Raw genomic sequence first — 14537 nt, forward strand, 5'->3', positions numbered from 1 at the left:
CCCTCCCACAGCCAGGAGCAGACGAGATGAATTACTGCTGCTGTGACTGGGAGGTCAAGGAGCTGGCCAGAGCAAGGCCCTACTGTATCTCCCACCAGCTCCCCCATCACCACCGGTGGGCACTACGCTGCTCACACTAGGCTGTCCCTGCTGCTGCCGGGGCCAGCCGTAGCGCTACTTAGCGAGGGATGAGGACACTGCAGTGCATGGGAACCTCGGATCAAACTGTTGTTCTCTGTGGCCGACACAACTGTAAAGGATGCTTGTGCATGTGCTCCACGCAGAGTAGTGGAGGACTCCATATTCCTCTGTTGTCAGACTTATCATTGATTTATTATTGATTCCACAACCTGTTAATACAATAGCATCATGCTACTTTATTAACTGAAAAGTTGTAAGTTAAGATCAATACAATAAAATAACCACTAATAGTTCATCTTGTCAACGGTCTAGACTGTTTGGATGATTGGTTCCCATAAAACAGGAACACAACAGAAACTCTAAGTAGTGCCCACACCTGTTAGTCTATTTGGACTAGAGATAGCAATCAAACAATAAACAATGATCATTTAGGTTATGTTGCATTTATATCCCCATATTCCCTTATGATTTAATGGGTAGAGTGAACTGTTTAATAGCATATGGATGCTTGGTGGGTGTTTGTTTTTCTGTTTTCCTTACACTGTTTGTTTCTTCCTTCATATTAACAGCACATAAGCACTAGGCAAACTATTATACAAAGGTAATAACCTGAAACAAGATGCAATTTAAAATCCCACTCCCTATCTCTGCATATTATCATTCCGTCTGCAATGGCGCTGTTACTTCCAGCGCGATGCTTTCTGCCTGATAGCACCATTAGGACACTCATTGCATTCTGAGAGGAAAATGGAATGAATTTCTTTATTGCGCCGTGAAAACACTTTTACACAGTAGTCATAATCAAATAGCAGAAGTGATCATATTTTGACAGAGGGACACCTTTGCGTTTCGTACACTCGCACACTTAATCACCATTTAATAGAAATAAAAGATAGAAAATAGCTAAGATAAGATGCAGGAAAGCACAAAGTGTGTGCCTAAACAACTACGCCTCTTCGAAAAAGAAAACGTTCCACCATCACACCATTCCATTTGAAACCATATATTTAGTAAAAGTACCTAACCGTATTTTACTATTCCACAGCAGCGGCCGTTAGAAACCCATTCTTCTGACCGTCAGCAAAGCTTTTAATTCAACACTTTAACGTGTCTGATCCACTTTCAAATGGTCCTGTGATCTGTTAAATAAATCAGCGTCTTCAGGCCCGTGAGCGTGCCCCCTTTGGCTGCGTCGGTGTGCCCTTGAGCACAACAACACCCGCCTCCCAGAGCTCATCCACTCCACTCATTCCACCCCTCCCAGGATGCAGACCCCAGCCCTGCTTCCTCTGCCTCCTTAACCACCATATACCTTTCTTTACATGGCACCGGTGCCTACCATACGGACGTCGTCGGGACTCCTGCGTGTATCAAAGTATCAGACCACTTGAAGGCTCAAAGGTCCTGTGGTGGTTCACCGTCGTGTGTTTAGAACCATGGCGGGAGGCTCTGGTGGAGTTGTTTTGGGGCATATTGTGTTTCACTAATGTATGGTGTACGTATAAATCATATTCGTCTATGATGCAGATCCACCCCTCTCAGTCATAATAACATGTGTATGAAAAGAGAAAAAGCCGAGCGGTTTGTAAAAGAGAAGGGCAAGTTTGGCATCCCGTCCCCTGTTTGCTTTTCTGAGGCTTACAGATCATTAATCATGGCAGTCAAATCACCAGGAGAAACAATCGGGCAAAGGAAAACACAGAAAGAAAGAGAGAGGGAGTGGAAGAGCGAGAGAGAGAGAGAGAGAGAGAGAGAGAGAGAGAGAGAGAGAGAGAGAGAGAGAGAGAGAGAGAGAGAGAGAGAGGGAGAGGGAGAGAGAGAGAGGGAAACAGGGACAGAAAAATAAGGATGTGGGGGAAGAGGAATAATAGGGCAAAGGTGAGAGAGACAGGGAGAGAGAGAGAGAGAGAGAGAGAGAGAGAGAGAGAGAGAGAGAGAGAGAGAGAGAGAGAGAGAGAGAGTGAGAGAGAGAGAGAGAGTAAGAAAGGAAAATAGTGACGGAGAAGAGCAAGCTGCAAAGTCAGATTTAGGCAAATATGTGTTTTTGAGCCAGTGGAGGCAATACAGAAAAAAAAGTATGGTATTTTGGTATTATGGTTCAACATAGTTTCAATACATTAAACAGTATAACTATAGGCGATTGGTATGCACGCAATAGAGATGGAAGAAACACAGCGAGAGAGGGAGAAAGAGAGAGGGAGAGAGAGAGAGAGAGAGAGAGAGAGAGAGAGAGAGAGAGAGAGAGAGAGAGAGAGAGAGAGAGAGAGCGACAGAGAGCGCATGGTGAGGCAGTAAAGGGTGAGAGAGGTGTTATAAATAGCAATGTGTTTGCATAAAGCCAAGCCGATGTCAGTTTGATGCAGGAAGTACACCACAAGCTTTGGGGTTACAGAACAACTGTTGAGTGGAACACAGCCCTGCTGCTTCCAGACCCTTCCAGCAGCCGCTCAAATCCATTGTCTGTTAAACATTACTGTGTGGGGTTTTCATTAAGAAAATGTCCCTGTATTTACCCACTTGCATTCCCCGTTTCACTAGCTGTGCATCACTAGCTGTACATGCCCTAAACGGTGGGTCGGGGGAAATTAAGATAGATGCGCTTTTGAGCCAACGCTTTTAATCTAAAATCTAAAATAAACAAAAGTAGCCCATACGTGTGAATGGTTCTTGTTGGTAAAGAACTATCATTATGAATATGAAATAAATATTTAAATGCTTATCAAAAACAGATTCTAACTACACCTTGAAGAAAGGAAAAGGGATAAGATAAACCCTCAGCATGAATTCCCAAATGTGCATTTTACACATTGCTTTCCATTCTTTCAGAGCAACTATTTTTAAATAAACTGCACTCCTTTTATCAGAACCAATGACAGGCTTTGTGAAATGAAAGATCCATAGAACAGTGGTCACCTGACTACAGGGTAGCAGAAGCTGGCGGTTGACTGCATGTATGTATGTCATATTGTGTGACAAGAGATGCACTCTGTAATTATGGCCATGGATGTTTTAAATTTAGATTAGGGAAAAGAAAATGAAGTGTGAGCCCTAGAGGCAGTGGACACTCCCAGCTCCAGACTCTTTCATGGGTTGTTCTGCTCCTCCTACTGGTTGTTTATTACTATTTTTTTTTCTAGCCCAGCGTAACTAATTGCATGTCAGTCAATGTGAAGATTGAAAGAGGCAGCAGTCAAAATACCTGCGTCAGGACGGCGGCCATTACGCCATTCGCTGGTGGGTGCACATGCATGGTATAAACAGACCCGTACTGTGTGAAAACACACACACACACACACACACACACATGCATGCACAAACACACACACACACTCACACACACACACACACACACACACACACACACACACACACACACACACACACACACACACACACACACACACACACACACACACACACACACACACACACACACACACACACACACACACACACACACACACACAAACAAACACAAAGGCACAGGTGCACACGCAATTGCATAAACACAAACGTACTATGTGCAAACAAACACACACAAACAGATCTCCCTCCCACACCACCCCCTCCAAACACATACACACATGCATACAAACACCCCCCCCCCCCCCCCACACGCACACACACACACACACGGACACAGACACACATTAAAGACAAACACAGACACACACCGACAGATATCCACCAGCACAAAACCGCAGCAGCACAAAGGGATCGGGGGAGGGTGTGCTGGAAAGCAGATATGGATTGAATGTGCATGTTTGTGTGCATACGTTTGTTTGCACATATTTGTGTACTTGTGCAGAAACGCACACGGCATTTGTATGCCTTCCCATTTAAACATAGTTTGCCATGCCGTTGTGTGTGTGTTTGCATATATTCTACCAACCGGCATTGCTTAAGGGTACAATGCATGTGGGTGTATGTTTTGCAAATGTGGGCATGTGTCTGTAAAGGTCCTGCAGTGCACGTGTTTAGACCCAGAATGCAGTGCACACATGAATGTGCGCCTGCGTTTCACCCCCAATCGCTATCCTGTTTAATAACACACTCTCTGATCCCATTGAGATAAAGATAACAAAGTTAGGCATTCCACAATATTTCTTTCACCTAACAGAGCGTCTCTGCCACGCCCCGGCGTATAACTCCACACAGATGAAATATGGTCTTCATTACCTCTTAAATGACGACACGCTACAAACCAGTGAGGAGAGAAACCCAATGGCTGCGTTTCTCTCGGCTGAAAGAGCGAGAAATAAATTGGAGCTGCAGAGATTTCACATTACCATGACAAATACTGAAGAGCGAGTGAGCAACAGAGAGAGAGAGAGAGAGAGAGAGAGAGAGGGATATAGAGGGAGAAAGAGAGAAAGCGGGGGAGAGAGAGAGCACTAGAGAGTGAGAGGGATACAGAGAGAGAGAGAGAGAGAGAGAGAGAGAGAGAGAGAGAGAGAGAGAGAGAGAGAGAGAGAGAGAAGGAGAGAGAGAGAGAGAGAGAGAGAGAGAGAGAGAGAGAGAGAGAGAGAGAGAGAGAGAGAGAGAGAAAGGAGACACATCAGGATAGGATTTTTTTGAGTTGAAAAACCAAAATGCCCCCCCCCCCCCCAAGCAAAAAAATAGTAGAAAAAACCTCAACTAAAGAAATAAGTATTTAGCTGTGGACCAGTTTGTGTGCGTGTGTGTGTGTGTGTGTGTGTGTGTGTGTGTGTGTGTGTGTGTGTGTGTGTGTGTGTGTGTGTGTGTGTGTGTGTGTGTGTGTGTTGGGGGGTCTCCCAGAGAGGAGGAAGGGCCTTTCTTCTCCTGCCCTCTTACTTGCGGAGCTAATCGCCACTATCCGTGCGGACCTATGACGTCCATCCGGTGTGCCTTACAGCGCGCTTTACGGCTGTGTCCATCACACGACGTGGAGGGAGAGCCCCCCCCCCCCCCCCCCCCCCCCCCCCCCGCCTCAGGATGGCACAGTGACACCCCTCACTCACCCCTCATCTAAACATGTTTAAGAAAGAAATCTTAAAACAATAGTCCTGTGGAATGAGGGGTATGTGAGAGAGAGAGAGAGAGAGAGAGAGAGAGAGAGAGAGAGAGGCGAGCAAGGTGGCGTTGCCATGGCTCCACCACTGGATGGATTAACTACACTGGCTTTGTGGGGTCGTTGAACAACATAGATGAGTCCGTCAGTCTAACATGCACCCTGAACAAAAAAACTGCCACCGAACCCCATGCCCTGCCCACCCACCCACCTACCAACCAGCCCTTGCCCCTGACCTCTCGTAGCATGGGTGGGGTGTTGGGTTTCAGGTGGCTCTACAATTGCACCATTGTGCGTCTGTGAGCAGCACAACGACAACAACGCTCGTGCACACACTCACACTCACACACGCATAGCTGAAATTCAAGTCCTGTTTACGCTGTGTAACGCTATGCACGCGCATTCATGCATTTGTGCATGCGTGTGTGCGGGGGACATCTATAAATTACATTACTCTTAAGACCTAGTTTTCGTATCTTCAACCTGATCTCCTACGGTAGTCTGGCTTTCCTCGTAGGCAGGGCAAGAAAATGATGTGGTTCCATTAAATCTATTAAAACCACTTGAATTATATCATAGTGCCTACTGCACAATAGCAGCCTTTCAAAGGCAGGCCCCCAAGAGGCCAACAAAGAAGCCCTTTCTTTGAGCAGAGAAGTCATTCAGAAACAGCCAAACAGTATTTTGTGTATAGGAGCTCTTTTCCTTTTCTGAGCCCACAAGCACAATTTTCCCGTAAGTCAAAGAAAAGAATGTCAGAAAAGGAGAACAGGTAAAAATCGACGATGCCAACAGTTTTCTTCCTTATATTTTTCATTGAACCTACTGTAAGTATTTGGGACAGAACACAAATAAGCTGATGGTAAATAAGAGAGAATAGTGTTGGTCTAGGATATCCACAGAACAGCGTCAATCTCCTGGTATCAATAACTTCCATAGCAATGTAATAGATATCTTATTGTGAATACATAAATGTATTTGTTTTGTAAGGGCAAGCTCAAATTCAAAATAACATGGAACAAAAATACATTAAAACTAACATTTACTATTTTTTGGGGATATTACTGATGACCCGTCTTGTCTAATGACTTTAAATTCAACATTTCTTTCCTACCCTACAGAAAATAAATCATGTATACGACTGCATTCCCAAAGGCACCCACGCCCTGTGTAAACAAGTACAGTAATTTTTTAAGTGTGCCTGACAAACCGAACATCAATACGAAAAGAAAAAAAAAGAACAACTTCCCTTTCCTGGAAAAAAATTAATCTGAGGCCTTGACACGTATTTAAATGTAAATGTACTCGGCAGCGCTATCTCCTACTGTCAATAGGCTTCAGAAATAATCCAGCACTCATTCATTCACTGGCTGCCTGACTCACAGAGCAGCCTTTGCCACCAGTAATCAGGGAGAATTTTCTATTACCAATCTAATTGCACATTCCACCCTGACAAGAGCTCATTAAACCTTAATTATACACATGTTGTTTTCTACAAACATCTCCATTTGAGACTCTCTCTGCCTCGTAATTGTTCAGCAGGGACATCCAGTTGAGATTTCACAGAGAACCGTGGATAAGGCAGCGAGAGAGAACGAGGGAGAGAAAGAGAAAGATGAGGGGGAGAAACAGAAAGAAAGAGAGAGAGAGAGAGAGAGAGAGAGAGAGAGAGAGAGAGAGAGAGAGAGAGAGAGAGAGAGAGAGAGAGAGAGAGCACAATAGGTGCAACAGATATAAGGTTGATAGATCCACACAAAGATACATGCAGATACATCTGCATAACATGTAAGACAGACAGTGAGGTAGAAAAAGAAAAAAGAGAAACAGAGATAGATAATGTTGAGAGAGAGAGAGAGAGATGAGTAGAGATAGCAAAGATAGATATAGAGGTAGAGATAGAGGGAGAGAGAGAGAGAGATACAGAGGGAGGAATGCATAGAGAAAGCCAGAGCTAGAGGAAAATGGAGGGAGTAAGATAGAAAAAGAGAGATGAGGGGAAGAGAGAGAAGAGAGAAAGAGAGAGAGAGGAAGACAGAGGGAGAGAGTAGGGCTTGGAAGTAGGTCATTCCTTCCTATAAACAAGGCATAGTTTCTAAAATAATACACCAATCCAGTGGAAGTAATGGCAAACAACTGAGCGAATGTGGAGCTCATGTAATATTTACAGAGCACTAATACATAGATGGCAGGTCTTTTTTTGAACCCACCCCACCTCACCCCCATTCAGAGCCATGGGGATTTTCTCTTCTTCTCTTTTTCTCTCTTGCTATTTGAATTTCACAGAAAGATGAATACATTGATAACGCTGGGAGAGGGGGAGGGTTCTGCAATGTGGAGTCTGCCTCCCATTTCTCCTCCCTTTTCTGTATTTCTCCCTCCTTTTTGCTTCACCTCTCTCTCTCTCTCTCTCTCTCTCTCTCTCTCTCTCTCTCTCTCTCTCTCTCTCTCTCTCTCTCTCTCTCTCTCTCTCTCTCTCTTTCTCTCTCTCTCTCTCTCTCTCTCTTCTCCCTGTTTCCTTTTACTTGCTGTGCCATTGCAAAATAGAAAAAATAACAAAATAATAATAATAATAATATATAGCCTATATAAATATATATATATATATATATCTTTATCTGAGTTGACTATTTTTCCACCTTCTTGCCTCTGTATCTTCTCTTTTCAATGCAAGGCTTTGGCTGTTATTTGTTACTTTTAAGCGAAGGGGAAAGCGGGCCTTAATCCGGAGTCTTTGAGGCGTGCCTGCTGATATTACTGTGGAGAATCGCTGGTTTCTTAAAGACTTCCCTAAACTCTGCCTATCCAGCTCCTGCTGGTAGGGTCACCGGCGCCGTGTTCAGGGTTTGGTCCCCAGTTACCTGATCAGAACCTGGATCTGGGCCCCTTGCCAGGGTTTTAGGGCTTTTCTGTGTTGCCTGGAGGGAAAAAACTACAAATCTATCAGAGGAAGGAAAGGGAAATGGTGGCTGAGGTAGCATGCTAAAGGGTCTCTCATTGGCCAAATGCTTGTTTGCTTATTGTATCGTGTTCATGGCCATTTATCAATCTTGATCATTAGTGGATCGATGTTACCTAAACGAGTGGAACTAAGTATTAAAAGACAAGGTTATTTGTGGCAGTAATATGGATGTAATATGGATGCAGAGCTCATTATAGGTCTAGATATTTCTGTGTATTAACCCAAAGGCTTTTTTATGTTCTATCCTAATCTAAGTCGGTGTGAACTGATTACAGAGTCAGCAACATATTTTGCATTATGCTGTGCTTGGCTATATGTGAGCTATTCCCATCTAAATATCTAAGATCAACTCAGCATACACAATGCACTCAGGATAAATACTTAATGGGATAGTTGATCAAACATTGACTAACGCTAGGTGACTTTGTGTGTGCACAGATGTAATTGTGTACAGGGCGTGGAATTAAAACATGACGTGGGAGAGGAGGGGACCTCATATAGATGCACATTTGCTTCTTTCCACAAAAACCCCCACACAACACACCGGTATTCACAGAGCAGTTTACAATTCACCGTTGTAATTATCCTGACAAATTAACCTGAGTCAGGATGCGTTCTTCCGCATAAACGAATGATCTGTTTAGTAGCTTATGATTTCAACACAATAGACATTTGTTTGTCTGCATCTCTCTTGTTTATTCCATAGGTTACTTACATATTCTGCCCTGCTCTCTCAATTACCGCCAAAGAAGAAGAACTCCTGCTTCACCGCGAATTCAAACGCACGCGCGGAGCGCGCCACCAGCAGGGTCGACATAAAAAAACGTGACATATTAAACAGTGCTGCAACTCCCTCTGATTATCATACCAAAATAAATCCGGGAAACACTAATTATGTCGACCTGTGAACAATTGCTGATTTACTAGGTGTACGGGTTTGTATGCTGTGCGTGTGTGTTTGTCTGTGTGTGTGTGTGTGTGTATGTGTGTCTGTGTGGCTGGTGTCTATATACTGTATGTGTGTGTGTCTGTGTGGGTGTGCGTGCGTGCGTGCATGTCTGTGCCTTTGTCATACCACTGCTGCCTTAATAGGCTGTCTCTTAGATATCGCTACAGAATAGCGCTCATACAATATTAATATCAGACCCCAAAATATGGAGGCCCAGCCCCACACACACACACTCACACAAATACACGCACACACGACCGACTCTTACTGCCTACATAATTGACTATGCAAGCCCCCCAAATCAGCTACAAGAAAGAAAACATGAAAAACAACAGACAGAGAAAGAAGAGAGCGCATGGGAGCGAGAGAGACAGAGAGAGAGAGAGAGAGAGAGAGAGAGAGAGAGAGAGAGAGAGAGAGAGAGAGAGAGAGAGAGAGAGAGAGAGAGAGAGAGAGAGAGAGAGAGAGAGAGAGAGAGAGAGAGAGAGAGAGAATGCAAGAGTAAGAAAAGGGAGCGTTGTGAGATGATCCTGTCAACTACACAGGGTGTGTAATATTTGTGTCTGTGCAATTGATCTAGCTGTGCTGCACAATGGCACCGTGTAGATCCTATACAAGTTTTACCAGGCTGCATACGTGGCGGTACAGTCTCCGAGCTCATTCAACCCAATGTGATCCTTAGCAGAAGACCATTCTAGCTATTCAGTGGTGGGCAGTTAGACACTGGACACAATTGTATTCCATTACAATTTGTCAAAAACTCTCTCATGTTGCATTATCATGTATCTCACAATGAAAATAACATTCATGTTACGTTTTAAAAAAATAGAACACCTAATAGCCGGTCATAATAAAGGGCGACAAAGAAGGGAAGAATAACCTGCATATACCAAGTCCTGTATCAATACAACATGTCCCTTACAGGACTGTTCTGCCTCTCTGTTGGGGACCTGGCGGGTCTAGCTAGCGCCGGCAAACACAAAGACTACTCACTATCCCAGCACAGTGATAACCATGGAGACAAATAGAGCCTCATCCGGCATACAATATGTTTATCTGACAGCGCTGGACAAGCGTAAGAAAAGCCCTTTACCGAAATAGAATCCAATTCTGAACAGATTAAGTCCACAAGGGCATCTTTAATACATCAGATGAAAATAAGACGTTGCAATGTGACCCTAAATGCATCTCACTACTGAGTGTGTATATTTTGACATTGTGTGGATAATGTGGCTATTTAGGAAATATCTATCACATTTACATGCACAGAAACAATATATATGTGTAAAAAAAAAAAGGATATATACCCTACCCAAATGCAAGTGCAGACAGACCTACAAATACGTGTATATACAGGAACACATACACGCACACCCCCACACACACACACACACACACACACAAAGAAACACACATGCTTGCACAGACACTTGCACTCAGACACAAACACTAACACACGCACACACACGCATACACACACACACACAGGCTTCTTCCGGTATTGCTAACAATAGTGTAGCAATATAATACATTCAGAGATATTTTATTCACACATATCTGCGCATATGAAATTGATACCGAGTGCAGCAGCAGATGTCACACTCAAATGCCTTATAATAGAGTCCAATGAACCTGCAGTGACTCTGAGTTGAATCTCATTTAACGTGAGGGACGGCGCGTGTGGGCAGCGACGTATTCACATTCACGAAATCAGGAGCTTTTCAGCGGGCTGTTGTCCTGCCATCTCAGGCATTAGCCATGCAACCCACCTCAGGAGCGCGAGATTGTTTCCTTTGAACAGTGAATGGTGGAAAGTTTCCCCTTCTTACAGGGAGCAGGGTCTGTGCTCTACAGGGACAGCTTTTTTCCGCTTTTGTCTGTTGTATGTTTTCGGTTGAATCATGCTTATATGGTTGGTTTTTAAAAAGAAAAAAACATAGCATGTCTGAGAAAACCTATGAGACCCGCCGGTCGAAGGAAAAACCTGATTTAAAGACGGAACGGAAAAAAGGAAGAAAAGAAAGAAATAGAAATAGAAGAAGGCAAAGTTGTGGGGGCTGAAGGGACGGTGGAAGGTGGGTGCGTGGGCTGGTGGAGGTGGGAGTGGGGGTGCGAGAGCACCTTGACAGGAAGTCCTGAGGTGAGGAGCACGAGTTGGTTGAGGTTAGAGAAAAAAGTTAGCAGTAAAAAAACGAAGAAAAGTAAAAATAACAAAAAAAACGCAAGATGGGGATTAAGGCAATAAGGCACACCGTATTTTAACTGAACAAACCGAGGGGGGGCAGTTGCAGATAAAAATCTGTAAGAGGTGTGCATGGAAGGAAGAGGTGTGTGTGTGTGTGTGTGTGTGTGTGTGTGTGTGTGTGTGTGTGTGTGTGTGTGTGTGTGTGTGTGTGTGTGTGTGTGTGTGTGTGTGTGTGTGTGTGTGTGTGTGTGTGTGTGTGTGTGTGTGTGTTTAGTGTTAGCTTATTTGGGACATGGGGTTGGATGGGTTGGTTGCCAGGGGTGGGTGCTGTAACCTACTTCACCCTAACCCCTGCTCTCAACACAACACCTGATAACTGCTATGGAAAATGAACTATTTTGATCTCATGCTCTTTCATTCAGTCTGCTACCGTGCTCATGCTATACACAGTTTATAACCAAAAGCAGGGATGTGTGACAAAATTATGTGTGAGATATGAAAACTGCACATAAACTGTTTTCATCTGCCGATTCCATCCTTCTCTCATTGGGATCACATCGAACCCTGAATACACTGTTATACTAATAATGGTTATTTAAACCCACCAAAACTAAGATATGGTTTTGGGATCAATGTCTTTACATAAATGTCTTCCTTTGAACAGTAAAGTTTGCAAAAGCCCTCTCTTTAACCACAGAGACACACCCCCTCATCAGTTCACTCAACAACCTTGGTCCCGAGATTCAAATGACGGATACAGATGTAGCAATTTAATGAAACAGGGGACAGATCCGATGAGAGGAGATATATATCTTTGCCACCTCATACGGGCCTGACAAAGAGCTCATTAGTGAGATTTGTAAGTGGGTCCTCTCAACAGAACAGCATTTATAATATTCACTTTAGATAACGTATGATTTCAGGCCCCAGGGATGGGTTTCTTAGAAATGCTTTGTGAGCACTCTTCCACTTGATAAATGATTTAGGACATGTGGCCTGAGACATCAATACAATCTCTATTATCATTTAGAAAAAAAAATAGTGCCCACCAACAATATTGCAGAGCTTTTCCGACTTACTCTCTCTCCCTCATCATCACTTTAGCTCTTTATCTATCTCTCTCTCTCTCTCTCTCTCTCTCTCTCTCTCTAACGCTCTCTCTCGTGGCTCTCTCTCTCTCCCTCTGTAATTGTCTCTCACTCACTCACTCTCTCGTGCTCTCTCTCTCGTGCTCTCTTTCTCTCTCTCTCTCTCTCTCTCTCTCGCTCTCTCTCTCTCTCTCTCTCTCTCTCTCTCTCTCTCTCTCTCGCTCTCTCTCTCTCTCTCATCTCTCTCTTTCTTATTGAACCCTGAAGTAGTTAATAGATAATTAAAAAAATAACTTGCATGGACTGAAACATGAAAAAGGGAACCACATAAAATAATATATATATATATGCTTATTTATAGTTGGTCCTTAGCAATTTGAATGCATTAAAAAACAATCTAGATTCTAATTATGATTTTTCTTCAATTAAATCAAGATGTCATAAATAAAGTCGGATAACTGATTAATTACTTTGCCAAAGTCAAATTGATGGAAATTTGGGATAAAGGTTTTGAGTTAATACGGTATTGAAGTACATTTTAATACATTTCTAATAGGTGGGAGACAATAACTTTATATTAATTTAGAATATATCACCATATCTCACCACAGATGTTTAAGCATAAATAAATGGACGTAAAACTATCACAAGACTGTTTTATTGAGTCGGTTAGTCAAAGCAAGATAATACTCTGCATACCTGCATGTATCCTATGGGCTAATTGTTGAATATAATTTTCGATCACATTTATTGGTGATCTTTGAAAAATCAAGATAGACAGCTCATTAAAGGGGAGAGGATTTAGTCTTCAATAAACTGTAGCTAGGTTTGGCACGAATCAAATACATTTATGATTCATGCCAAATAGGCCATATGCCCTTAATGTATAGATTTACATTAAGGGCCTTTAGCAGACGCTTTTATCCAAAGCAACGTACATTTGTCATAAGAAAGTGAAAAAATATATCGCCATCGGTACAGTAAGGATGTTCATAGAACCAAGTGCAAAGCACTAACCATAAACCATTCCCCGTATACAACTAGGATTAGATGCTACAGACGTAACTAAGTACTATAACTAAATACGACATACAATAAGTGCATACATTAAGTGCTCTTGTGCTCTCGAGTAGAAATGTGAAGCACTTGAACAGATCCAAACCCTAAGAAAGGCCATGTTGTTTCGTCCAGTCAGACGCCAGATCCTTAGAATTTCTAGGTGTATATTTTCAGCCAGCTACCCAGAAAAACACACACACTCACACGTGTGTGTGTGTGTGTGTGTGTGTGTGTGTGTGTGTGTGTGTGTGTGTGTGTGTGTGTGTGTGTGTGTGTGTGTGTGTGTGTGTGTGTGTGTGTGTGTGTGTGTGTGTGTGTGTGTGGCTCACAGCCATGTTTCCTGGGGCTTCAGCGTGCCCCATAAGGAGACAGTAGATAGTGAGTATAGGACCACAGACCTGAGGATGTGGTTTGGTGGTCTATCAGTCACAGTGTGAAAATAATGGTTGCATCTCAATCACACCGAACCATCGAGGCAGTTCATTTGGGGGCCCGGGCCCCTCTAGCGCGGCAGCGGGGGGGACTACCGAGGGTCCCCTGATCACCAGGCTCAGCTGTGACTATGAGCCAAAGGCGGGGAGGTTAGCAGGGTTAGCATGGTTAGCATGAGCGTAAGGTCATGTTCAGGGTGAACTCAAGGTCATACCACCGAGAGAAAACACACCGAGAAATGCGGTTTACACTGAACGGGTTGAGTTGAGAAGAAGAAATTGTTGACATCTAAGAGTTTGGCGATGACGTCAAGAAGTGATTGCCCACATTCGTGAGATGTGTCCAAAAAGATGTGTTTTCACAGAGTCGTCTCCGTCACAAAAAAACACAGGTGTCGCTTGTTTCACTAACTAGGGCTCTGCTCCTTTGATGTACCGGGGGCACGGCTAGTAGACTGCACTAGTGCAGATAAGTCTAGTGGCCGAGCCGGGGTACATGAAAGGAGCAGAACCATAATGAGGGTTATGGGCAACACCTTTGTTTGTCCTACAGTGATGCCTGTGTGAAATGGCTCTGTTGGGGAACACTGCCAAATGTGTTTGTGTATGTGAGTGTGTATGTGTGTGTGTGTGTGTGTGTGTGTGTGTGTGCGTGTGTGTGTGTGTGTGTGTGTGTGTGTGTGTGTGTGTGTG

The 14537-nt window shown here is 43.6% G+C and overlaps 1 protein-coding gene across 3 annotated transcripts in view; it reads right to left on the reverse strand.

Annotated features, from left to right (window-relative positions):
* The window catches only part of tox2 (TOX high mobility group box family member 2), a 96709-nt gene that overhangs the window by 46726 nt on the left and 35446 nt on the right, over nucleotides 1-14537 (reverse strand). The gene's annotated exons all lie outside the window — the stretch shown is intronic.

Source organism: Gadus chalcogrammus, chromosome 13 (genome assembly GCF_026213295.1).
Source record: "Gadus chalcogrammus isolate NIFS_2021 chromosome 13, NIFS_Gcha_1.0, whole genome shotgun sequence".
Classification (NCBI taxonomy): domain Eukaryota; kingdom Metazoa; phylum Chordata; class Actinopteri; order Gadiformes; family Gadidae; genus Gadus; species Gadus chalcogrammus.